General features: G+C 40.5%; 1 protein-coding gene across 1 annotated transcript in view; it reads right to left on the bottom strand.

Moving 5' to 3' along the window:
• LOC120540089 (free fatty acid receptor 3-like) overlaps positions 1-24,994 on the bottom strand; it is a 41,942-nt gene extending 16,948 nt beyond the window's left edge. The window contains exon 1 of the mRNA XM_039770574.1: positions 24,815-24,994. The gene's annotated coding sequence lies outside the window, so the exon portion shown is untranslated. The remainder of the gene's footprint in view (positions 1-24,814) is intronic.
• Between the last annotated feature and the right edge of the window lie 2,548 nt (positions 24,995-27,542).

Below are 27,542 nucleotides of genomic sequence, written 5' to 3'. Positions count from 1 at the left end.
TTGAAGAACACAATTATTAAAGACTAAAAAATGAACAAACAAAAAATATATATATTTGTGAAGGGGTTGAATTTAAAACTGGGTGGGGTTTTAATCTAAAGACCACCTCCTCTGCGGTTGAACCACCTTAATCCAGTTTGGAACCTTGTTTTTGCTGGAATGGTCTCTGATTCTCCAACACAAACTAACCTGGTGTCTGTCCATCACAGTTGACAATCACTCATTTAGAGTCATTTAGACAGAAGTCTATGGTGGGGACCCTAGCTTAACTATGACCACATCGATACTGAGGATCACGTTGTGAGCGAAGAGTGCAGTTAAGAGATTAAAAGTTAAAGAAAAGCGAGGTGGAAGTCGGCCTCGTATTAGTGCGTGTCTGAGATGCTTCAACAAGCAGAAGGTCATTTCACCAGTGCCGCTTCACAAATTGCCAATGAAAAACTTGGAAGCACTGCAGCCATGGCTTAACGGCAAAGTAATAAAGGCAGATACGGGTCTTCGGGTCAAAAGCTCCATCTCTGTGGAATGCAATTCTTGGTCGTGTATGAGAGTGTTTGTCAGAAATCTTTTGTTTAAAAATATTTTATCCAAAATAATGTAAGTGGATACCAGATGCTTTGAGACAATTTATGATTTTTGTTTATGTACATTTTGATATTGTTTGCAGCTCGAGCTGGATATTGAAGTGCGATTTTTCTTCAAGAAAACATGAAATTTAAAGTTTGTTTTTTGGCTTTCACTACAAACAATACTTTAACTAACAGGTTAAAAAATTACTATTTTTGAATGGAGTATGCAATTTTAAATAGGTTCCACTTTAATAAATTTAACTTAAGCTTTTGAGCACTGGTAAATTAAGAATGGTAATATCACTGGGGGTCTTCTCCCTTTCCTGTCAGATGTGTGGAGCTGTCGGCTGTTTTGGTCGAAATGTCTTGGCAGGCAGTGTACTCTGTTGGCTAAGAGACTGCACTTTAAAGCACAAAGGTTCTGATTCTTCAGCTCTCGCTTCCATTGTGACCCTTGGCATTAGTGCTGGGCAGTATGACCAAAATTCTATATCACGGTATTTTTCAAAATTATATTGGTTTCACGATATTCAACAGTATTTGTTTCGCATGCATGAGTGGATGTTAACCACATTTTTCCACTGCAGTAGACTGGCTAAGAATAACCTATTCCACTGTCATGAGAATTGAACATCTCGATCCACCGCTTGCTTTTTTTGTCATAGGCAGTACTTCTAGCATATGCATCTACAAGTGACGTCTGACTCGAGTGTCCTCTTGCTTTTTCAGTTTTACCTGTGGACGTGGAGGGTGCCAATCTTAGTTCCATACATTCACGGTACTCCAAAGCATGTTTTGCGGCTAAGGTGGTGCAGCAAATTGCTCGTGTTGCTGCTCCAGCGACAACTTTAGCTTGACAGCATTTGCAGTAAATAGTTGTTTGGTCCACACCCGACCTTTTAAAACAATCTTCAGACAACAGACACGGCTTCCTTTTTCGGCAAAAGTTCTTCTGTGTCATCATGTTCAACTTTATCGTCTGCTACAGCTTCAGTTTCGGAGTGTTCTCTGCCCATTTTCACTGTGCAATACCTGTCCACTAACTGTCCATTAACACATGTACTCCGTTGCAAGCGTGTTTAGTGGTGTGGCAGTGATAAAGGTCTCCCCTTAAACAGTTTCCCGCTGCGCCCCGTTCCGAACATTGTTTAGGCTATTTAAACCGGTATTGCAGTATAAGAACAATCCAAATCCTAACAAAAACAAACGGTTTTCGGTATGACACGGTATACCTCCCAGCACTACTTGGCATGTCACCTGCCTGTACTGAAGATTAAAAAGGTGTACAGTAAGTAAAGTAAAGTAAAAAGCACCTTGGGATGGTGATTCACTACAGGAAGGTGTTATAAATTAAAGTTTGCTTGGTTGTCTTGAAGAGCACTTGGACATTTTCAGCTTTTGTTCAGGCTTGGCTCATTTTTGATCTTATGAAGGGTTTGAGTTTAAAACTGGGTGGGGCTTTAGTCTACTGAGACCACCTCCTCTGTGGTTGAACCACCTTAATCCAGTTTGGGACCTTAAGAACCAGCAAAAAGCAATACAAACTAACCTGATGTCAGTCCCTCACAGTCACTCCTACTGGGCCACTTTAGTGGTGCCCGTCAACACCGTCCTGTTTGGAATATGTGATGAAAACGGGAGAAGAGCTCAGATAGACACGACGAGAAGAATGAGTAAACTTCACTCTGACCGTGCCGGAGTTGGGTTTTGCTCCCTGTCCTTCACAAATCTACCTTATTTTTCCTGAACATTTCTCTTTTTGGCACAGCAGCTCGCACTTTAATATCTCTGCTTCAGTATCCTGGGATCAAAACCTTGTTTGTGTTCCCCCTGTCTCTGTGTGCGTTTTTCTTCAGTTATCCCAATTTTCTTTTCTGTTCTCCAAAACGTGCAGGTTGATTTCACTGGTGATTTTAAACTGGCCCAGTGTTGCGTACAGTATATGTGTGTGTGTGATGGATTTGAGCCCAGTCTGGGTTTCCTATGTTGCACATAATACTGTCATGATAGGCCAAGTCACCTTAAATTAGATTGAACAAGTTTGTAACGGTTGGATGAGTGGATTGTCCATTATTTCCATCACTTTGATTTTCCCACCATTCTGCTAATCTTCCATTTGCGTGTATTGAGGGTGGATGCAGGATTTGTGGTATGACATGACTTTGTGCACCTGCGCTCGGGTGTCTGTCTGCTCTACTTCTCATTAAGAAATTTATTTTTCAACCTTCACAGCATAACTGAGTAATAGCCAGAAGTAAGGTGCCTTTTTGACTGTCACATGGTATCCAATGGTAATGTGATGGTGGCTATAAAATTAGTGTGTATGTGTGTATATTCACTGAGCACATTTTTAGAAACGCCTGTATCCCTGCTTAGCCATGCGATTTATATAATCGGCCAATCATGTGGCAGCAGCACAATGCATAAAATCATACAGGTGTACGTCAGGGGCTTCAGTTAATTTTCAGAATTGTAAAAATGTGATCAGGGTTATTTCAACACTGGCATGATTCTTGGTGGCAGACGGATTGGTTTGAGTATTTCTGTAACTGCTGATCTTTTGAGGATTTTCATACACGGCAGTCTCTAGAGTTTACTCTGAAAGGTACGAAAAGAGAAAAACCGGCCAGAGAGCAGGAGTTTTGCAAATGGAAATACCTTGTTGATGTGAGACATCAAAAGAGAATGGTCAGACTGGTTCAAGCTGACATAATGAGTAGGGTACATCGGGTAACCACTGTGAACAACTGTGGTGGGTAGAAACAGCGTCTCAGAATGCACAACAAATCAAACTTGTGGGCTACAACAACAGATGACCATGTCGGGTTCCACTGCTGTCAGCCAAGAATAGAAAGATGAGGTTGTGGTGGGCATAGACTCACCAAAACTGAAAAATGGTAGCCTGGTCTGAAAAAAAACTCAGTTTCTGCTCACAGGCACATGGGTGGAAAGGTCAGAATTTGACTCCAGCAGCGTGAATCCATGTACCCAACAGGTTGGTATAATGGTTTGGGGAATGTTTTCTTGGTACACTTTAGGCCCATTAATGCCAATCAAGTCATCACTTGAATGCCATGGTCAATTTGAGTATTGATGCTGAATGTGTTCATCATCCCATCCCTTCATGGTCACAATATACCCATTTTATAATGGCTGCTTCCAGCATGACAATGCACCATGTCATAAAGCGAACTGGTTTCATAAACAATATGAGTTCAGTATTCTTCAGAGGTCTTCCCAGTCACTGGAACTGAATCCAGTAGAACAAGAGATTAGCAGCATGGATGTGCAGCTGACAAATAAGCAGAAACTGCAGGATGCAATCGTGACCGTATGGAACTGAATCTCAAGGGAATCTTCCCAACATTTTGGAGAATCTGTGCCACGAAGAACTGAGGCTGTTTGGAGAGCAAATGGAGTCTTAACCAAGTGTAAGGACTGTGGTCCTAAAGAATTTGCATAGTGGAGTGTATGTTGTTGGACACCCACGAGTACGGAGCATCATCTTCAAGGCTCGTACGTAGATTGCAGTTCACGTCCTGAGCATAGGTTGCTGATCTGGTGAACTCTTTCCATTTGCCCTTAAAACAGAAGGTAGCTGGTTGCCAGGACAGTAAGGTCTCAGAATTTCCACCAGGCGTTGGCGTTCAGTTAAGATTCTGTATCTGGGAGTAAAGGACTCTTACACCAGGAGCGACTAATCTTTGATCTTATTGATTCACGAGACTGCATGTCTCTTTGTTCTTTTCTTTTTGTTTTCATGTAATAGGTATACAGGTTTATCGCACTGGTGCCCCAATCCTTTTTCTTGATCAGCCCTGCTCTCTTACAATATATAACACACATACATATATGAGCTCACCTGACAAAAGTTAGTCCCCGCCTCTGTAAGAGGTGCTGCATAGTCCAGACACCAACAGAGGGCACCCCAGTATGAATACCACCCTACAAATGCAGGTGCCATGTGCTCCTGGGTTTGTAGAGTGACGAGGAGTAGTGGTGTGCCTCGCGTTTTTTGTTGTTGCACAACAAACATGAATTATTGGCATAAACACATTATTGCATGTGGCCATGCCAAAGGGCTTGGTGACTTTGAGGGCGTGTCACAGCATACAGTCCAATGGGTCTTCTGTCAGAGGCATACGTTGGACTTCCCTGGTAATCCTCACCAGAACTGCTGTCTAAAGACGCTGCTCATGGGTAGGGACCATTGCTGCGTTTCATGCATTATGACCACAAACTGCTTTGCCACCAGGCAAGAATTGATGCACACAGTCGATTGACAAGCTGACAACAATCCATTTCCAGATGCATGCTCAGAAGGCAACTGTATGTCATGGATCTCTGAGCTCTGTGGAAGAGGACCTTGCTAACATACTAGCTGTTCACATAGCTGCACCAATACAGTGGGCAGAGTGCAACAAACACTGGACTTGTTGATATCTGGAAACAAGTTATCTGGTCTTGTACTTGAATGAAGTGATGCACAACCATATGGAGCCTTCCATGGGAACTGTGTACAAGGTGCTCTTCAAGAGGGAGGTGGCTCTCTGATGTTCTGGTGATGTTTCAGTTGTGAGGAAATGGGACCTTTTGGTTTGGGTGACAACACACTTGAACCAAGAGGATTGCATTGGACTACTGGATGACCATGTGTTGCCTCTTGATTGAGCACAGAATGGCCTTCACATTCTGAAACATTCTCACACCTTAACTGGCTCGCTTAATCCCCAGATTTAAAATCCCATAGAAAATCTGTGGGACTATTTTGAAACAGATAGTGAAACGCCGGCAGAGCCATCTGACCAATCCAGCTAAACTGTGGGATTCCAGGTGTTGGAAGAGTGGGTGAAAATTGATGTCACCTTTGTCCGCAAATGAGTGGCATCAATACCTGACAGAATTGTGGCTTTTCTTTTGTCTCCCCAAGGAGTTATGCACGATTAGATCAGATTTAGCCTGAGGTGACTGTTTTGTCCGGTAATCTTGTATTATGTATACACACAGATAGACAGACAGACAGAGACGTCTATTTATATCTATCTTGGAATAAACATATATCAAAATTACTTTTTATTTTGATAAACAACCTGGTCAATTTAAGACCTTACACTTAGGAGAAGGAAAAAATCCTAAAGCTAATTATTACTTATTATAAAAGGATTATTAGTCAATTTATTCCGACACTGATTAAAATGTGTCCTGATTAGCATAGCAGAGAAACGAGCCGCAATCTCGGCAAGGCTGAGTCTCATACTGACTGGAATGAATGATATTACCATTATGTTATTAACTATAAAATAAGCACTAGTAAATTTATTTACAGAACAACATTAACCATTGGCAGTCGGCCAAATTAACATTTGAAGATGCTTGGATATGCATTTCAGATTGTCTGAAGTTCTTTTTATTAGATTAACAAAATAGCTCTAAGTGTTAGAGCTAAACATCTGTAAACCATGAACGTCCTCTAACGTTTAAGGGGAGACCAAGAGACTGAACTCCGTGAAGAGTGAATGGAGCAGATTTAAGAGAAAATCTGAGCCAGAAGTCCATAGATCTAGAAGAGCACCCCGTGAAGTTCACAGTACTCGATGTATTCATAACTGTTTAATTACAGGCACATACTAATTACTTGCCTGACAGGAAAAGATGAACAATAAACAATTGAATTGACCTCCCTGTCCCTGATGGGGAGGATGCGGTAGCAGAGGATTTGGTTTTCGAGCTTCAGGGCTGCTGTTTCAATCCCAGCCTTTGACTTCTTTGGTTGAATTTGAACAAGTCACTTAACCTGGCATTGGTTCCGTTCAGTGTTGCCAGGTCCCCAGTTTTATCGCCAAAATGGGCTTTTTTTGATCTCCATCTGTGGTTTGGGGAATAGGCTTTCATAGGTTGAGGTTTGATTTGGGCTACTTTTTTAAAAACTATACACTAGCTTGGGCTGTTTTTCAACCCCTGCAACCACATTGTTACAATATTTTAAATTTTTTTTTTCGTCCATCTGGTACCCCTTCCACTGCTATTTACACTTGAATATTTCTTTACAGTGGTAAACTTTGTTTTTTGTGATGGTATATATCAGTTCCATCAGTCTGAAATGTCTCTTAGGGGACACTAAAGGGGCATTGATGGTATGTACTTAACCCTATAGCTCTGACAACACCAAACCCCTGCTTTCCAGTGTGTTATTTTGCTTACCTCAGTTATTGGGCTATTTGTGGTGTTTTTTTTTTTTTTTTGTTTGGTTTTTTTTTGGGTGGTCAAATGCGTTATTTTTAAGCTGCCCTTGAACTTTAAATTTAAGGACCTGGAAATACTGGTTCAGATCCTGGTAACTTCTTGAAATGGTGTCTGCCTGTAGGAAGCCTCCCTTTAAATTGAATGCTCTTGGTGTTTAGTTAGAGGCTAAATAAATTTGGTCAGAGTGATGGACGTGGTCATTTATGGGGGTGGACATTCTTTTGCTCTTCCTATTTAGAGCTCCGGAGAGCCACACTGTCTTGGTCTATTTCCTGTTTTTTGACAGTGAACTTCTCTAAAGGAGTCTCCTGATTGCACTTGGAGCCTTTGCAGCTGCCATTCAAACAAAGCTTCTCAGGAGATGAATGTTTCTTAGATTATTTTTTGATTGTGTTGGGAACATGCTGTGCAATAGTCATGTCATTTTGTAACCTGCTTACTCCATACCAGGGTTGAATTTGGGATGGGTCTGGAGGCTAGCACAGGGCGCAAGGGCAGGAACAAACCCTGGACAGGATGCCAATGCATTGCAGGGCAACCACACACACACACACACATACACACACGCACACGCAGTGTGGCCAGTTTAGCATCACTAATTCACCTAACCCATGCAGGTAAGGGGAGAACATGCAAACTGCATTTGTGAAGCCCGGTCTCCTTATTGTGAGGCAGCAACATTTCCATTGAGCCACCGTGCCCTGTTCTGTGTAATAGTGCAGTAACAGAATGAGCATCCCTTATTTATTTGTTTCTAAAATACACAGTGGCAGAGAGAAAGCTGTTAATGTGTTTATTCTTTCCTCTGAATGAAATACACAAGCGGTGCAGGGTTGCAGCAAAACAAAAAAATAAAGTGCTGCCCAACTTTGAATCTTTGCAATGTAAAAAGGAAGGGAAAAAAAAAAACAGAGTTTTGATCTCTTTATACTGTAGTTGAGTCTAAAAGAGATGGCTCATTCACTTATCGGCTAAGAATTCTAAAAAGGCTGACTGACGCTGCAGCGTGCTTTGTTTTATGTTTGAGGAATGGCTGGAGTGGCTCACCCCATTTTTGTCTTGAATCCAGAAGAAAGATGTGAATTTTTCCATTTGTCCAAGGACTAATAAGTATACAGATAACATGACAAGTTCCAATCGCCGGTGCCTTCTTGCAGCTCTGTTTGGATCTCTTGAAAGAAATAAATTGGCTTTGTCTTTTTCCTTGCCAAAGTGCCTGATATGCATTTTGTGTACCAGCTGCCAAGAGCAGCAGTAAAAGACGTGAACTGGAGCTTTTGTTTAAAGTGTTATTGAAGCTGCACAGACACTAATTCTGACAGTAACCCAGTTGCCTACACATTCAACCTTACGCATAAGTCTCGGGGGATGTGAGACAACAATGCCAATGGGGCACAGAGAGCACATGCCAATGGGGCACAGAAAGTGGCTTCGCGTGGGATTCAAACTTGGGATGTTGAACCTGTAAGGCAGTACTAAGCACTACGCCACCATAATGCCTGCCCAATCCTGTAGTCTTTTTAAAATACATTAGCTGTCCCTGCAGCTCCACACACGTACTAGTGAAACGGGACAAACTTCAAAAATCACAAAAAATATATTTTGGCCAAGCGGAAGGTAGGTACTCTCCAACATCAAACGTTGGCACTGTATCTGATCACGTTCAGCTCTCCCCTGTGTGGGGAGAAAAGCTTGTGGCCGAGATATCTCTGCTAATCAGCAGGTACCCTCTAAAACATCTCTGTGTCTCTCTCTCAACATCATCAAATGTTACTCCTTAATAATCTGTAGATCAAAATGTCTGCTGAGCAAATGGGTATCACTAGCTAAACAAAGGCAAGGTGCGCTCCATCACGTGGCGAGAGGTAGACCGAATTGAGAGGAGGCTGGCGCAGGAGTGAGGAGGGTCACGCTTCCCCCTCCCCTCAGCCCGCAGTCTCTCTCTTGGATTTGTGCGAATAAATCGGCACCACAAGCAAACTGATACTGAGTGTGATGAGAGAAGTTGCAAAATCAACCTTAATGTTCAAGCAAATTACAGAAAAAAACCTGATCAAAATCCGCTAAGTAGTTCTCTCGTGAAAAGCAGACAGATGTTGGATTTTTTTAATGTATATAATAGAGAGAGAGATTTATAATTTCTTTATAATAGCACACTGAAGACAAATCTAATTAAATATTTAATGTTTTACTTATTGCACAATCGGTTTACTCTACTGGCAGTGAGCTGCTAATTGTGCGCAGAAGTACATTTTATTAGCAATGGAATCTTGTGAGTATTCTTACTTAAAGCAAGTTCATTTCTTTAACATTTTAAGTATTAAATCGTGAAATCTGATTATAGTGTGACAATAATGATGCTTTTAATGTATGTGATACATAAAACTAAAGCTATTCACCAAGGTCACGATCTTGTGATTCTTGTGCTTAGTGGTGGTTTATGTGGGGATGCTCAGCCTGTGAGCAGATTGAGGGAGTTCAGTGTTTTAATGTCACGGTGAGGGTCTTTCTCCAAATGATCCCCCTCCAGTGAACCTTCTTTAAAGTTGTGCTCTGTCGTGCCTACAGGTGTTCTGAGAATGTTTGTCACTCCTTCTGCTTCTACACTATGTGGCCAAAAGTATGTGGACCTCCGTCCAAATGACTGCCACAGCCATTGTTACCTGCTGCATTAACTCAAACACCTAGCCTTGCAGTCTCCTTGGACAAACGTTGGCTGTTGAATGAGTCGTACTGAAGGGCTCAGTGACTTTAAATGGGCCACTATCGAAGGAAGCCACTTTTGTCACAAGTCAGTACATGAAGGTTGTGCTGTGCTAGATCTGCCCTGGTCAACTTGTGTAAGTACTGTCATTGTGAAATGGAATCCTCGAGAAGCCACAAAGTAGAAGACCATGCAAACTGACAGAGTGGAGCTGCACTGTGCATAAAAATGGCCTCTCCTCTGTTGTATCACTCACAACAGAGGTCTAAATTGTCTCTGGAAGCAACATCAGCACAAGAGCTGTGCACTGGAAGGTCCATGAAAAGGATTTCTGTGGCTGAGCAGCTCCACATCAGCTAAAATTGTACAATGCCAAACATAAGCTGGTGTGATGTAAAGCAACGCCTCCATGTGACTGTGGGGCTGTATAAACGTATTCTCTGTAGCGATGCTTCACTATGTCAGTCTTATGGACGTCTCTGTCTTTGGCAGATTCCAATGGAGCGTTACCTTCTGGACTGCCTAGTGCCCATTATAAAGTTTAGTGCAGGAATGATAATGGCAGGCTTTTCTTGGTTCCAGTGAAGGGTACTGTTATGCTCCAAAGCCATCTTGCACAATTGCACACTGCAGTTTGGGGAAGGCCCTTTTGTGTGACTGTGTACAAAAAGACGTGGAGGTACTCTAGTCTGCCCAGGGCCCTGACCTCAACCCTAGTGAACACCTTTTGAGATGAATTGGAACGCCGATTGCCAGCCAGGTCGTCTTGTCCAACATCGGTTTCTGACTTCATAAATGCTCCTTGGGCTGATTGAGCACAAATTCCCAGTGGCACACTCCATAATCTTATGGAAGGAAGAGAGGAGACTCATATTGGGGTCAGCTCCATATTACCCATGGGATGCCCAGCACACTCGTATACAAAGGATAGCTTTGCTTTGCTTTCTGTGTTCTGAGCATGGCTCAGTGGGGGTCTTGTTAAACCATTGAGGCAGAGGCAAAGTGGTGTTAATACTTCTAAAACTCTCCAAAATAACCCAGAAAAGTCTTTACACTATGCTTTTTATTAAATGTACTTTTCAATTCCATTTCAATGCCTGCTTTTTGCTGTTACATTTGCACAGCTCACATACATCTTGTATTTGGAGATAAAGATCAATGTTTCATTGAATTACAGGGAAATTGAATCTAAATGAATATTGCTTCCCATGTGCTCCTATAATTGCATGAACATGTTTACTTGAGCGTTTTCTTCCAGCTGCAAAAAACTTAATTGGATTGGGCTTTTGCTGTGAATTGCAGGCTGCTGTTAATCTGTTGAGAAGACCTCTTGTATATGTATGTTGTTTAGACGGCCTTGCATTATTTACAGTATTCTGCTTGTGTTTTTATTCAAAGTGATGTTTAGGATTAAATAGCCTGTCATTCTGTATAGCTGAGCGAGTCTGAAATGACTGTATAATCGCCTTTTAAGTTTATAACATTGATGGAATGGGCTGCTTTTTTAATGAAAGTTAAATTTGGCTGCCTGAAGATATACAAACATTTTAAGTACTTGAGGTAAAGCTGAAACTTGCAGATCACCCCGGACTTATTCACAAATATGGTTGAAAAAATTAGACAGGTCCCATCCATCCATCTATTCACTTTTTTTCATCAATCTAGTTTTAGGGCTGCCAGATGGCTGGATCTGAGGAAACCCAACTTTGGGGGAGACTTTGGATCTTGAATTGTTATCAACAGCAATCCTCTAACATGGCAGTGCAAGAGAGTGTGGAAGAATAATTTTAGGGTAGCATACCATTCATTTATTTAAGAAATAGCATGAAGGGTTAATACATGTCAGAAACGAGATAAAGGTCAAGTGAACAACAAAATGTGGACTGAAATATTAGAATTGGTTTAGGAAAAATACTGAGATGGTCAAGTAAATAAAGAATGGCTGATGTAATACACAATGTACAGACAGATGACTAAGAGATGGCTAAGAAATCGGCAGACTAGAATGGACACCGTGTGTTATGCAGGTGGTTCTTATACCGTTTGAGATGAGCCACCACCTACCTCAAGAAGCACCAGAATATAATATAATAGACTTTATATAAATCATTTGGGTGTGAACCAATGGACCAACCAGAGTAAAATGTGTGCATTGATTGACACTGTATGTAAATTGAAGTCTATAAAATGAACGTCTATTCTTTGTTTCTCTGACCAGCCGGTAACAGACTTGCTTTTTGATGAATGCTCCCTACAAGGCATTTTGCTGAGGTGTAATTAAAAGACACAGTGACCAGCTTTTCTCCTGCCTGATTACTGAGTTGTCCTGTTACTGGATGTCTCTTTCTTTAGTAAGATGTTAAATTTCGACTGCAAGAGAAAGCAGCCAAATTTCCAAAGCTTACTTTTCAGGTCAGATCCTATGTCTGTCCTTGCTATGTCCATGCCCCCAATGAGAGAGGAGATATTGATGCTGCTGAGAGGTCTCGACTTCATACATAGTGTCGATTTTATTGTAATTTTTCTTAAAAGGAAATATAACAAAAGTTTGTAATAGATTTAGTCTGGACTAGCCTGGGTAAAAATATCGATTTTTTTTTTTTTTTCCCAATTGATCATTATTTTTCATTTAAAAAATTTGATACAATTCTTCAAATCTCAAGATTGGCCTTGTGAATCTCTATCCTGCTCAATTACTATATGCAGATTTTTGGCATCCAGTCCAGTAGGTGTTGCTAATGCGTCCGTTAAGGCGTTCTGCTGAAAAAGCACTTTACTACTTTGCATAAAATGGTGTGTTCTCTTTAACTGAACTCCACATTTTAGACACTTAAATATGTGGACGTACTACAGGTACCCATAGGGTGTAAGCTGTGTAACTCGGACATTAATTATTGTTATAACACAACAAATTTGAGGAATCGTTTACCCTGACGTCGCCCAAAAACGTAATCTCAGTCAACATCCAAACCATTAGAACCTAAACAATCCACTCTGAATACGGCGGTAGCTCCAAGCTCCCATTTAATTTGCCACGTGCCCAAAAAAAAAAAAATCTGTAGCAGCTTCTGTCTGTAAAGATACGAGACCCTACTACACTGTTGTTGAAAATGAGAGCGTTCGACAAATGATAAAGGTTTTTGAACTGCAGTATGCTATACCAACCAGGAAGAAATTAAGTGAAGTTATTGTACCGAGGCTTTAGCAAGATCTCAAGAAAAGAATCGTGACGTGTCTCAGGACAGCGTAGAGTAGCCGTAACTTGTGACAGCTGAACATCCAGGGCAGTAGATTCCTACGTGACAATCGCACATTAAAAACAAAGCTGCTAATATGACTCGCTGTTGCCCTAAAAACCTTTCTAACATTTCTAATGCCTTCTTCCATTGCATGACTGAATCGATCACAAGTCTGTGTATTGCCAAGTCCAGTAAGCGTCGCTCCTCTTTAAGCACATTTCTAGCAATACTGCTATGGTAGAAAAAGTTTACGACGTGCTTCACCTGATTAAAGCAAGTGGGCAAATGTGCATGCAATACAAAAGAGAGCCTGTGCAGAAAGCCACCGACTTGAAGTAGCTCCCTAATAGCAGTGTTATCAGTAATGATGGCCTGTTCATTTTCTTTTATGTTCCATTCATTCAATGTCGCTGTCAACAAGCGTCAGCTCTAAATCCTCATTTTCAAATACTTCCTTTTTGCCAGGGGAATGGCAGGACACATTTGGAGTCTGATTAACATGACTGCAACAAGTGAGGACCTGAAGATATGTGCAACTTGTAGAATTATAGAAAGACATATCTGTATCTTTTAATTTCAACTAATTCATGATCATTTTAAATGTCTGAAAGGGGAATAAATTTGGCTATCAGTTTAGTTGAAAGGTGTCTACTTGTAGAATCATAATACACAAATGGGTTCTTGAATAACGTTATTTTAGAAGCAATATTTAATCATTTTATGTTATCTGAAAGATGATATAGACGTTTTATAAAGTAGATGCCATTGCATTGTATTAAAACATACACACACACACACACACACACACTCACTCATAGATGTATAGATAATATCAGCATAGACTTCAGCATTAATGTCTGCATGTAATTTATATGTCTCTGTTATATGCCATTTGGTTTGGGATTTGTAAAAGCAGGGGTAATTTCTGATGTGCCATCTGTTGGAATGAGAGTTATAATGGGATGGACACACAGACAGACTCCGTCACTTGTCCTTTTATTAAGGGAAATTCTAGTCAAGTGTATGGAGTTCAGTGCAGTTCTTAATTGTGTGTGCTAATCTAGTTTGTATATCCTATCTAATATATAGTGCCTCTCATCCATCCATCCATCCATCTGCCCACAAATGCTATGGCTGTAAAGTATAATGGAATATCATTAACTGAAAAAGGAAGCATCTAAAATAACATCGCCTACACAACCCAGTGCAAGTTACTCCATTTGTTTGGTCTTCCATTATAGGAATTTGGAAACCCATTTCCTTTGTGTCTTAGAGTGATGTTCACCATGAAAAAGGCAGCAAGTAACCCTAACCCTAATTTCTTAGAACATGAAAAGTGATGTAGCCCGTCTGTGCTTGTGTTGTGGAAGTTTTTTGGTTTGGATGAAGGTGTCGGCAAAATGAAATGTAATAGAAATTGCTTTTGAATTGGGAGCAGTGTGGGAAAGCCATGTTTAGTACTGATGTCTCATGGATTGAACATTCTGGATTTGAAACCCCAACCTTGTCATTGTTTGTGTAGTGTTGGTATATCGTCCCACTGTTTTCATGGGTTTCCTGTTGGTTCCTCTCAAATCAGCAAATTGGGTTAACCGGCAACTCTGAATTGGCCTGGTGCGAGTGTGACTGTCGGTGTGTGTATGTGTGTGCTCTGTGATGGACTGGCGCCCTCTCAAGGACTGTTTCCTGCCTTGCACTTGGTACTGTCAGAATAAACTTCAGCCCCCCAGGACCCTGAATTGGATCAAGTGAATTTGAGCTTCTGTGTGTGTGTGTGTGTGTGTGTGTGTGTGTGTGTGTGTGTGTGTTTGGACTGACAACTCATTCAAGCTTACTTCCTATTTTTTACCTGATGCTATCAGTTTAAGCTTTGGTTTGCAAAGTCCCTGTAATGAAGAAAGCAGGTTTGCAAACTAAATGGATGAACCGATGAACTGTTTCTGGCAGCTGTTCACTGAATCAGTGCACATTGTAAACTAAAAAGATATCCAATAATCAATTAAGTTTTTAATTACTCTTTTAAATTTATCTCTTACATTGAAGACCTTCCAAAGATCCTATGGAAACACATAATGCACCGTAAAGCAAGAAGCTGACAGAGTGTGAAACAAGATCATTGAAGCAAGTGATGAGTCAAAAGGGAAACGTTCAAAATTTGAACCAATGACCGACTTTGAATCACACAGACAAGAAGAGTGACTAGAATTTATGCTGGAGCAGAGTGACAGTAAGAGGTGATAAATGGCAGAGCAGAGAAGGCATCAGAATGAAAGCTGTGGTAGAAGGTAAGAGAAATGCTGCTGTAGTCCGTGTAACATACAAGAGATCTCAGGAGGCAGTTAGCTGCTCACACTGAAGGAGCATAATGGACACGTCTCAGGGAAACAGAACTTTATAAGACTGAAAACAATTTCCAAAAACTGAAATTCTTAGTGTAAATACACAGTGTCATAATGGAGTTCACGTTAAGTCATTAAAGGAGGACCTTGTTGGCACTGAATGAAAAGGCAGCAGTGTGCTCATCATGTGTCACATCTGTTTCTTTTATGCAGCACAGATGACCTGACAAGAATGTGTTCATCATAATATTTTTATGCCCATGACTCAGAACTGGATAAGCTGTTTAGAAGATGGATAGATGGATAATGTAATTAATATGATTAGGGGGTGGCGTAGTGACTGAGAGCTTAGTGTTGCTACTTCACATGACTGTTTTTGGTGCAGAATCTGACAAGAGTATCCACGTGGGTTTCCTTCCAAATCCATGAAATGGGACTTTGGACTATTTGTGTAATACTGTATGTGTGTGTGTATGTATATGTGTGTGTGTGTATGTATATGTGTGTGTGTGTATATGTATATATGTGTGTGTATATATATGTATATATAGTGTATGTAATTAAGATGGTGCCTTACAAACATTAAGTATTAAAATGAATTGCATTTGTCATTCCAACAGATGGTGATACATATGTAAACTAGATTAGCACATAAAATAAAGAATTGCACTAAACTCCATACACTTGACAATAATCCATCTTAATGAAATGTCTGTGTGTCAGTCCGGTTGCTATGTCTCTGTCATTTCAAAAGACGGGGCATCACAATCCTTAATACTGCTTTTGTGAATCCCATACCAAATGGCATATAACAACAGAGACATATGCATTGCATGGTTCACTATGAACGTTCTCGCTGAGTTCTACATTAATTATTTAGATTTCAATGTGTCTAAGAATGGGTAGCACAGCTAGTGTTTGTGTGTGAATAGAATACATATTACACTGTAGATTCAGACCCCTTAATATTTTACAGACAGTATTTGTTTTTATGTACTGTATGGTTAAAGTTTCTGTGAATAATGAAGTGAGTAGAAGATAAAATCTCCATTAAAGTTAATAATGAAACCTATTTTTCAGAGTTTTATACGTGATTAGTGTATTTTTGTTTTGTACAAATGTAGAAAAAAACACCATGCAAAGAGTTGGGCACCTGTGGAGATTAGAGGTCTCAGGTGACTTTTACCAAGGTGTCGGAACTTCATCAGCTCATTAGGTCTATGGCTTATTCGCAGTTATTGTTGGGAAAGACCAGGGGCCTCATTTATAAATGGTGCACACACACAAGAATGTTGCATACGCCAGTTTCCACGCTTACATCGCAATGTATAAAAACTAAACTTGCCGTAGAGCCACATACATTCTCACAGCAGCCCAATGCGTACCCACTTTCCTGTTCAGTTTTGCAAACTGGCAGCACCTAACGTCAAAGCAGTGCTGCTGTGTTTTTTTTTTTTTCCCCCCAGAATCTCATCAGTGAATCAGAATTTATCAAATTCCAAAATTCACTGCATATTGTTTACAAATTTAATTCACTTGATTGTAATCATTCTGTAACAATATAATGGTGCACAGAATGAATAAACTATTCTAAATACCACATCCGCTTGAGCGTTGTTACCCTTAGTGCACCTCTGAGAGTTTTTTAACCCATTGTGCGTGTGTGTGTGTGTGTGTGTGTGTGTGTGTGTGGTATCATAGCTGCACCATAGCTGATCGGAAACCTGTACTGCGCATTGTGTTGAGAGTGCAGAGGATTATCGGGATACAACTTCCAGCCCTGGAGGACATTTCTAGCACACGCTCCTTAAAGAGAGCCACCAGCATCTGCTTGGATTCCACTCAGCCGTGCTACAGTCTATTTGAACTTCTCCAATCTGGCAAACCTATCCGAGCCTTTCCTGCATGGACCTCGAGGCTCAAACTGTTTCATCCCAATAGCTGTAAAGACAATTGGTCAGTCCATCAGGTGCTCCAGTAGAACTGTTTGTACTTAGAACTCCAATCACCTCACTGTAAGACTGCACCACCTGAGACACTTTATGAACCATTTGCACTATCTATACCATATGCACATGTTTGTTGTACTTTATACTTTCATATTGTATATTTTCATTATTTTTATCATCATATTGTTGTCATTTTATAGGAAAGTATGTTTATGGAGGATTTATATATTTAATCTCCTTCTACCATACACTGACAATAAAGGAAATCAGTTAAATTCAATAGAAGAGAGCGCATATTTATAGATGATGATGATTGGCTTCTAAGTTGATTATAGATTTCCAAGAGCTATCCTTTTGAAACTGTGTACTGTTAGAATACTAGGATGTATACTTGATATTTTCATGATGAAATCCATCAATGCATGAATTTTACAGATAAATTAACTTCATTTAAATAATGTATACTGCTGATAGTTAAACATGTGTGAGATCTGTGTCACACCGGTAGTGATGAGCTGGTGCCCCATCCAGGGATTGTTCCTGCCTCGTGCTTGATGCTTTTTGGGACTGGTGTGACCTGGAGGGATTGAAACATCTTCATTATACATGTTTAATTATTCCATGGTCCATAAACGTTTTGAAGAATCTGCGTTCTAAGCTTACAGCTGGTTTTGCATTTTATTACAGAGCTAATTGTGTGGTGATTGGTTACGTGGAGAAAGAAAACGGAAGGATTGGAGGTTGCTACATTTGACAGAGACCGTACTGCTATATTTAATTATTTCTGTCTCCCGCAAGATGCTTGCTGGGACATGCGTGACCCTGGATGGAACAATCCCTGGACAGGGCGCCAGCTCATCGCTACCAGGGCGCCCCCACGTGTTTAATACTCGCTTTATTGCATTTCTTCATGAAAATTATATCAGGTATACATCTTAGTATTCTAAAATGTTCAGAGAGCTGTAATTTCATGAATGTAATGTATTCTTTGTGGTAGTCTTTGCCTGCACGCTCCTGTCTGTGAAAGATGAAGCACGTAGTGATTCAAACACCCAGAATATGAAGCATGTAACGTGCTACTTCAGTTATGATGGGATAAGAAACTCTTGTAATGATAAAATTAATCTCAATTTCCACATTAATCCTATTTTATTTCTTTTCTCTTTCCCTAATATGCTTCTGCATGACACTCAGGCGATAGGGGTTTGACTCTCATTTTCATGTCGATTTCGGAGCAATTCTTTTCTTTTCTTTTTTTTTTTTTTTAAATTTTGGGCACTTTGACTTTCTGAACTTGAACTTTTGAGTGTCATTCCATCAAATTCCATCTGTTGCCCATACCACTGCCTAAGCCACCAAAATGTATGTTTTTTCCTTGCCTCCACTTCACTGAGTTAGGACCTCCTCTTCGCATTTGGTGAAATTCTTTGTTTTTATACGTTCTTTTGCCATTGGCTTTTAATAAAACACTCCACTGAAACGGATATTTTATATTCATTTACATATTAAAATATGCAAAATTCTGGGAGGAGGTGGAGTGGGGAGGCAGGTGTGTGCATGTGCATTACATTTTACGCTGACCAGGATTTATGGAGTGGAAGTGCGTGGATGTTGGCTTACGCAGGGTTTTGTGCATCTGAATTTTTTTGTGCGTATGCACATTTCCACTTTTGTCCGTACGCCATGTTTTAGTGTGAATTCTACACCACATTATTCATAAGGCCCCAGGTGATTTAAATTTCAAAACCACATACGTACACTGATTTTCTCACATTTTGTCCTAACGATTCACGGTGTTGGGCTCTTCTAAACAGCTGCCTAACACTCCGATGCTGACAAAACAGGCGAAGGTTAGAAGAAAATGACAGTTTTTTTTCACTTAGCTGTTTTCTCAGTTCGTAACGTAATTAAGAAATGGCAGTTAACAGGAACAGTGGAGGCGGTCAAGTTGAAACCAAGAAAACTTTCCTCAAACTACTTGAAGAGATGCTAGAAAGGCAAATTAAAACCCCTGTCTGACCATAAAAGACCTTCAGGATAATTTAACAGACTCTGGAGTGGTGCAGAGACACCTGTGCAAATAGGAGGTCATCAGAAGAAAACTTTCTGTGCCTTCACTATAACATTTAATGTCCGATGTTTGCCATTGATCCTCTAAATAGGCCCGATGTATTTTGGAAGCAAGTCCAGTGGACTATTGAAATCAAATGACAACTTTGTGGCCAAAATGTGCAAACACAAGTTAGGCGATAAAAGGGCACAGAATTCCATGAAAAACACATCTCTAAAACGGTTAAGCATGAGGGTGGATCGATCGTGCTTTGGGTGGCAAGGAGAACATTTCACTGTTGGAGGGAAGAATGGATTCAGTTAAATACCAGCAAATTCTGGAAGGAAACATCACACTGTTTAAAAAAGCCGAGGACGAAAAGAGGATGGCTTCTACAGAAAGGTAATGATGTGAAACACACCTGAAAATCCTCACTGGACTACCAGTTTTGACACGGCCCTCCCAGTCCAAAATATGTGGGTAAACCTTTAAGAGAAATGCATGCAAGACGGCCCAAGCATCTCACAGAACTGAAAGCCTTTTGCAAGGATGAATGGGTAAGATTACCTCAAATAAGAAATGACATGAAGCTGCGATGCTCGCCAAAGGGAGTCGTACTAAGTACTGACCATGCAGGGAGCCTAAAGTTGTGCTTCGGGTCTTTTCTTTTTGCAATTTTGAAACTGTAGATGATGCTTAAAATGTTAAAGAATTGAGTCATCTCTAACTTTGTGCCTTTTTTAAAAATCTGATTTTCTTGTACTTGCTTAGCTATTCACAGTAACAGAAATTTTTGACCAGGGGTGCTCAAACATTTGCATGACACTGTGTGTGTGTGTGTGTGTATATATACATGGTATATAATATTGGAAATAGAATGGGATGGCATCAGTGCAAAACAAAAGTGAGAAAATCCATACAAATTCAAAACAGCAGTTCAGTCTTCATATTCACTAAAGTGCCAAAATGTTGCTTCTAAAATCTACTGATCATACCAGCCAATTTGGTTATGTAATTGTTATTTATTTTTCAGTTAACATTTATTGCATTATGTTATAAATGTGTCACACACATTTGTGAATTATTTAGTCTACTATATATCTTTTTTTTTTTGTGCAACTTATTTTCCAAGTTGCTATGTTTGGCAGCCTGTTTATAATGTCACTATATTTTATAGCTATTATCATGCTTCAAGCGTTTTAAAATGTAGTTATCATGCTTTCTCATTTTTACAACAGTTCTTAGCATGCTACAATATTTTTACAATTTATTTGCCATGCTCTTATTCTTTACCTTTATATTTTTAATGTTCTTTGGACTTTTTTTTTTTTTTTCCCCCTCAATCTGTCCAGTCACACATTTTTACACTCTATAAACATATTCTTGAGTGTATCACCATAGTATTAAGAGATTCTATTTTTATCTTTTTTGTCTTATTGACAAATAAAACACCCAGTACAGCTGTGTGCCGGAAGAATCAGGTACCCCATCCAGTTCTGAGTGATTTGCAGATACAGTATGTGAGTGACAGCGCCCTCTGATGGACTGGCCGGTTACTGCTGCTGAGATAGCTTCTGGCCCTTCTGATTCTGAATTCGGCATGGTGGGCACTTAGCGCAATGGGTGAAGAGTTAGTTGTTAATGCCCCATCCAGGGTTGGCTCTGATGACCCTAACCCTGAGTGGAGCACAGCAGTTGCACCCAGTGGATAGTTGAACGATGACATTCTGTTCAGGATTGGTTCCCTTTGCTGTTAGGACAGTCTTTTCGGCTCTACATGATGGGTAAAGCAGAGTGTGTAAACAGAGAGCTGGACTCGTGGATGTTGCATTGTGTCAAAAGAGTTTAACAGCTCCTGTATTGGTTTTTAGATTTACCAGAAGTGTTATTTTAAAAAATGAACTCTGTAATAAGCGTACACAACATATGTTTCACCTTAAATGAATGTGAAATTCTGATCTTCACCCTCAAGTAAGCTAACCAGCCACCATGGCGCAACATCCGAGGCTTCACCTCTGGCGCTGACATCCAAGGTTCGATCCCCAAAAGGGAAAGCAAAAGTGCGTCCACCTGACGAGTGCCAATTAGGGTGAAACGCATGTTGTGTACTCTTTGTGTTATTTGGCAGATATTGACTCGCATATCTGTGATCTGCTTCTCACAACTGAGAGGACATGGCGGATGTTTGCCCCCTGGCCGACCAACCACAAACGTTACCTGGTAGTTAACGATCCAGATAATCAGATGGCAGTTCAGATAACTTTGTGAGTGTATCTGTATGTAGATATTAATAATAGAAGCATGGCCCAAAAATAATGAATTTTTTTTTTTTCTTTTTCTGGAGGGGCGTTGGGTGCGTGTACTTGACTGCCCTCTGCATCATTTGGCCAAGCGCCGTCCTTTAATTGCTTAAGCGATTGTGTGATTCAGTGCAGAGAAAACAACCCAAATTGTGGCAATCGGGCAAGTGGGTTATAATAATAATATTATTTGTTGCTAAGCCTTCTTAAACCAATGTGCTGTCGGTGCTTATCCAGGCAGCATTGGGTGAAAGGCAAGAACCAGCTCTGGACAAAGGGCACCAGTTCATCACTTGGCACACTCGGACATGAAGTAATAATTTAGAGTTACATGTCAACTTAACTCGCATGTCTCCTTTTTGGAATGAAACCCAGAATCCCTTAGTTGAAAAAGCCATGCAGACACGCAAGGAATGTGTGGACTTCACAGAGGCACTGATGAGCTTTATATCACAAGTCTAAGACTTTTCTTGTATTTACTATTCATTAAGTCAAATGTTCATAAAAAGTGATTTTTAAATCCCAGCCATAGTTCAGTCATTTTAGTAAAGGCGCAGAGATTTCAAAGTGCTGCTTTTCTTGGAATTTTGAAATGTGTCAAAGGTCTCTCCATTGATTGTTGAATCACACAGTGGTATTGCTAGACTGTTCACTAGGGGGCTCTGTCCTCTCTATATGGAGTTTGGGGGCTATGAGCCCTCCAGTTTTTTCATTTATTTAGTGAACTTTGGCTTTAAATGGTTTTTCCTTGGAATAAAGTTGAAAGAAAACTCCCAGCGGTTGGTTTCCCACCCGGATCTTACTCTATAGCACCACTCTGTAAAGCGGTAATGGAAAGCTGCAGGACGTCTGTCCTCCTTCAGCTTAATTCTTGGGAAAGTGACACACACACACACACACACACACTCACACACTATTTTTAAAGAAAAAGGTTAGGAAAAAATGTTTCCTCTAAGAATGATGAAGGTGATCTAACAGCTGGCAGACTGGATGAAACACTGTGGCAGGAGATCAGTTTCTTTAATAATTATTTTAAATAAGGTGCAGTTAGAGAGGGAGAGAAAGCAACACCACATGTAAGTAAGCCCACGCACTGAAACACATCGACACAGTGTGAACTGTGCAGAGCAGCACGGTGGCACAATGGTTAGAGCCTGTGCCTCATGGATCCAGCGTCTTACATTTGAATCCTGCCCTCTGTTGTCGTCAGTAAGGCGTCTGCGTGTGTTTTGTTTTTCCTTAGTCTGCGTGACTTTTTCCTCCTGATGTTCTGGTAGTGTGCCCACCTTTTCAAAGCTGTGCATGTTCGGTTAGGTGTGTTAGGTTAGTTGGTAATTTCATTTTGTTCCTGTGTAGTTAGGTGCGTGATAAAGCCATGCTATAGGTGTATAGAAAGCCAAGCCATGCTTGTATATGCTATAGACGGGTTTCTTGTAGAGCGGTGGCCTGTGCCTTAAGTCTGCTGCCAGGTTAAGTTTCAGCTGCCAAGACTCTGAATATGATTAAGTAGGCCTGAAATTGATGACATTGCATTCAAATTTTGTTTTCATGTCCTTTTCAACTAATATTTGGCCCTACATGCGTTCCTTATGTAAGTAGTCAAATTTTGTATTTGCATCTACCTATGAGCTTCACCTTTACTCTGAGTGGAGCACTATATAAAATTAAACTCTGTTGAATTGATTTATTATTAACTACTAGTGGAGCATGTGGACCTCCAGTCCTCAAATACAAGGGCCAAGTCCAGTAATATAATGACGAACATAAGTTTGAATTTAGAACATGTAGGCACCATGTATTAGGAGATAATCAACAAAGGAGCCCATAGATGGCCAAGATAAAGGATTTGTTGACGCTGTGTGTGTGTGTGTGTGTGTGACCGACCCTCAATAAAGTCCAAGGCGCGGTGTTTTGTGGAAGTCCAAAATGAAGGACGCGTGTTATAGAAAACACAAAGCAGCAGCAACAGACAAATATGATGAAACACTAAGCCAAAATCCTGAAGTGCTTACTGTGTGTTAGAATGGCGGTGGTCTTGAGGAAAAGCAACGAGGAACTAACAGGTTTAACTTGTGGAAGGTGCATGACATCCATGTCTGCTGCTTTTTATTTTGTTTGTTTTTAATCTTACTTTCTTTTATTTGGCTGAAACCCCCTTTTTTATCATCCTAACAAATTTTACTTGTGTATCTTTATACTTATGTTACATTGTGCACAGTGGAGCACAGGCAGGTTAAGTGGCTTGTTCAGGGTCACATCGTATTGCAGACACAGGATTTTACTAGCAATCATATGGATTAAATTTCGTTAGCTTTGCCACAGTACCACGCTGCATTTTTACTGCGCACACTTCATGGAATTACTAAAATGCCAAGAGTGGAACCTGCTTCCTTGAGGTCTGCAGTCCAGCACTTAAACCTATAAACCACAAACCAGTCTTCCTAACCCACTTCTCCACGGCGGGGTTGCAGAGCCACTGGAGGCTACCCAGGCAATCTTAAGGTGCAACGCAGGTACACCACCCAGGCACCAGTCTGTCACAGGGTGAACTGCCCCAACACACACACACACACACACACACACAGGGGTCCATTTTAGCACTGCCGGTTCATCTAACCTGCGTGTCTTTCCTGCAGTACATAAATAATTCAGTTACAATTAAAACATACTTCATTTGGGTATTGGTGTTAGAACTAAGAACAAAACCCTTACAACAAGTAAAGGAAGGTGGGGAAGATAGTGGCGCAGTGCTTAGTGCTCCTGCCGCCTTGAATCTCCAGGAACTTGGTCTCACACCTCTGCTTGATTCAATTCTTTTGTTCAAATTCTCTTTAGTTTTGCGTGGGTTTTCTCCCACAGTTACATGGTGTTTGTCAACTGCTGACTAGGAGTTGACCAGCTGTGGGTGAAAGTTGATGTCTTCCTAGCGCCTCATCCAGGGAGCTGCCTACATTACGACCCCGCAATGTAAAAAAAGGAGGAAATAATAGAAACTTGCGATTGGTAACTGAGCTCCTCTTGTTGTTCTTGTCACTCCTGCCTCCCAGCCCACTTGCAGCCATATTACACTGACAAACTTTTTTTTTTTTTCCTCTTTACATTTTTCCTCAAATTAAAACCTCCTTTTAAGTAGAAAATGATGATAAATGAGTCTGGAACCTGATAAAGTACCAATATAGTAATTCATACTAGGTATTTAAACTGAATTGATTTTTAATAAGAAGAGATCGGCTATTCTAGGTAAAGCATTTCTCAGCAATCAATTAACTTGTTTTTAGGATCAGATTATCTTTATTCGGTTTAATAATGATAAATGTAGGAAATTAGACTCCAATGCTTTCAGATATGTGCTGCAATTCAGGCAATAAAAATAAAAAACAAAAAATTATCACACACAGACTGAAGACTTAAACTTGCTTACCTCACAATGAGTGGACAGCAAATGTTTAACTGCACGATGCAAGCTGCTGCTCCCACAGTGGTCTTCCTGTCACCAAGCCCTGCACTCTCAGCTTAAATCCATGACACTCCACTTACTGTCCCAACTTTGGTTGTGCCTGTGAGAAGAAGGAGCCAAAAACCTTACGGCGTCGGACCCACATGTGACTTGACGGCAGGTCCCTTTACTTCTGTCATTTAGTGAATGGAGAGAGAGAGAGAGAGAGAGAGAGAGGGGTGGGTGGGGTCGAGGAACACTCATCTGTTAACTCCTTCTGTTCCTAATCAGAGTGTGGCAGGCAAGTGGCAAACAGTTGGAGTTCCTCATTTTTGTAGTTTCTATTCCAGTAAGAGAATCTGAAGAAAAGAAGATGGGGTCAACTGCACTTCTGTCCATCACTCCGTCCATTTTCCCAGCCTTCTTTTTCTGTTACTTGGTTGCATCAGACACAAGGCGGGATCTAACTCTACCCTACAAAAAACGGTTTTAAAATGTCTGCTTATCAGTCTTGTAATGAAAAAGGAAGTTGAAAAAATTAAATGAATTTGGGAAGCAAAAAAGAACCAAATAGATACTTTATTAATCCCAAGGGGAATATTTGTGAATTTAATAGGAATACAAAATTAATTTGCAAAACTGCTTATTTCAATTCCAAATTGTAAGGAGTTGGTGCTAATCTCCGCTTCACTAGGGACAAGGTGGGAACCAACTGTTGATATGGTGCATCTCCCCCAAAATGTACAGTTTTATAACATCCATTTATCCATGAAGTCCTTCCTTTTACAACATAGAACTAAAAATAGAAAAGGATGACATGTCCAAATATTACAATAAGGTGCATTCCACAAAGGAAGAAATGGCATATACAGAGAACCACGTATCTGTGGAGGAAGTGACAAAGCAGTGCAGCCTGTAGCAGTTCTAAATGGCGACATAAACAAATTACAGTAAGTACGTATTCAACATTTAAATATATAGTATATAAAATACATACAGCACTCCTCCAAAAATAACCCTACATACAGATGTTGAATACTTTATCAGATTTAGTGACCACTGGTCATTTTAATACATACATACATCTGATTTTCACAAGTTTGTTGAAATCAGAGTTAAGTGAAGAGGATGCTGGGAGGATTGTGTTTCAGTTTGCTGATGGCTGCCTCGTCTAGAATATAGACAAATATGTGTTTATTGCACACGACAAACTGTTCTTTCTTATTTTATCGAGCAGCCATACCGCATCCACTTCAGAGCAGTCCACCTGAAGCTAAGCATGTTTGGGCCTGGAAGACCAACTAGGAATTGCTTGTGATGCTTGAGATGTGTTGGTGAGGCAAGCAGGGGGTGCTCACCTTGTGGTCTGAATTTGCTGTAAAAATAGCGCTATCCTTTAAAACCGAGGTTCTGACTCTCTGTGTGGTCATAAAAGATCAGTGGGCATCCCTCAGTTTATCCCGATGTCCCACCACGGCCTGGTCATTCTGGCCCCCCTCTCTCTCTCTCTCTCTCTCACCAATTCACTACCTAATAGCTCCAGTGTGATTAGGAATATGGCTACCGTCTCACCATCCAGGTGGAGGATGAAGTGGCTCCCCACTCACTATGTAAAGCACTTTGAGGGGTGAGAAAAGTGCTATGGAAATGTAAAGATTTTTTAATATTGTCATTGTATTTCACAGTACAGTGTGGATGAGATAATGTCTCGAGCGCCTGTTGGCTTGCGAAGCCTTAAGGTTTTCATGCTTTGTTTCCCAGTATTTTTATACTTGAAGACTTTATGATCTGGTTTGGTGGTAACACAATGGCCACTGTTTGCCACACCGTATGGTAAAAGAAAATTAATCTTTTGGACGATCTGAGTTGTACATTCTGTTAGCATTCCAGTTTGGTTCAGGTTTTTGGGATTAACCATTGAGAGGCTGATACGCAATTTGAAGAGTTCAGAGTAGGTGTTGCTATGGGATATTTGAGGGACTTGTCCATGTTTGTTGGCTCGCTCTTAATGAAGCTTGCTGTGTTTAGCCTTGGTTAAGTGGTTTCAGTTCCCCAGTATGCAGGATCATGTCTGTTTGACTGGGGGCTGAAAAAAAAAACCCTGAAATTAGTAGCCCTATAAAACCTTTAAACTATGGCTGATTGATTTATTTTGTAGGTTAAGCTAACGACCCATATTTGGGATGCAACCCCCAGGTTGAGAACGCTGCCCTAAAATGCAGTTCTAAGAATAAAAAATGACTTGGTGGGCTGAATGTGGTTGGGTGGATTACTCCATTAAAGTACTTCTATGTGAGTATAAAAGTTTAAACGGGAACTTGTGAGCTCACAGTAGCCGATGTGGGTGTAACTCGTAAATCGCCCAGTCTTCTGCCCCTGCGTGACTCAGGCTGATGAGTTTGACTAATACTGCAGTTTACTCAAATGTGTTTGTGAAAGGCCATAAAATAAGGGATTGCAGTAATTACTCCTAGTAGTGATAAAGCACATACAGTATTAGGCTTTAAAATCATGGTGCTGTAGCTTTCTTCAGTAGTATTGATGGCCTTGAAAGGGCAAGGTGGCATCAAAGTAACATCCAGATAGCCTGAGAGGCCTGGGATAGGGGAGAGAATTGATGATGCACAGTGGCCATGGTGATGTTGAGAGCTCTCTTATTACCCTTAGTAATAACAAATAGTATTCTCGATCCTCTGTAATCAAATTCAAAATG

Source organism: Polypterus senegalus, chromosome 12 (genome assembly GCF_016835505.1).
Source record: "Polypterus senegalus isolate Bchr_013 chromosome 12, ASM1683550v1, whole genome shotgun sequence".
NCBI classification, from domain to species: domain Eukaryota; kingdom Metazoa; phylum Chordata; class Cladistia; order Polypteriformes; family Polypteridae; genus Polypterus; species Polypterus senegalus.
Note: the sequence above shows the minus strand (reverse complement) of the source record. Positions and strands in the feature narration are given on the sequence as shown.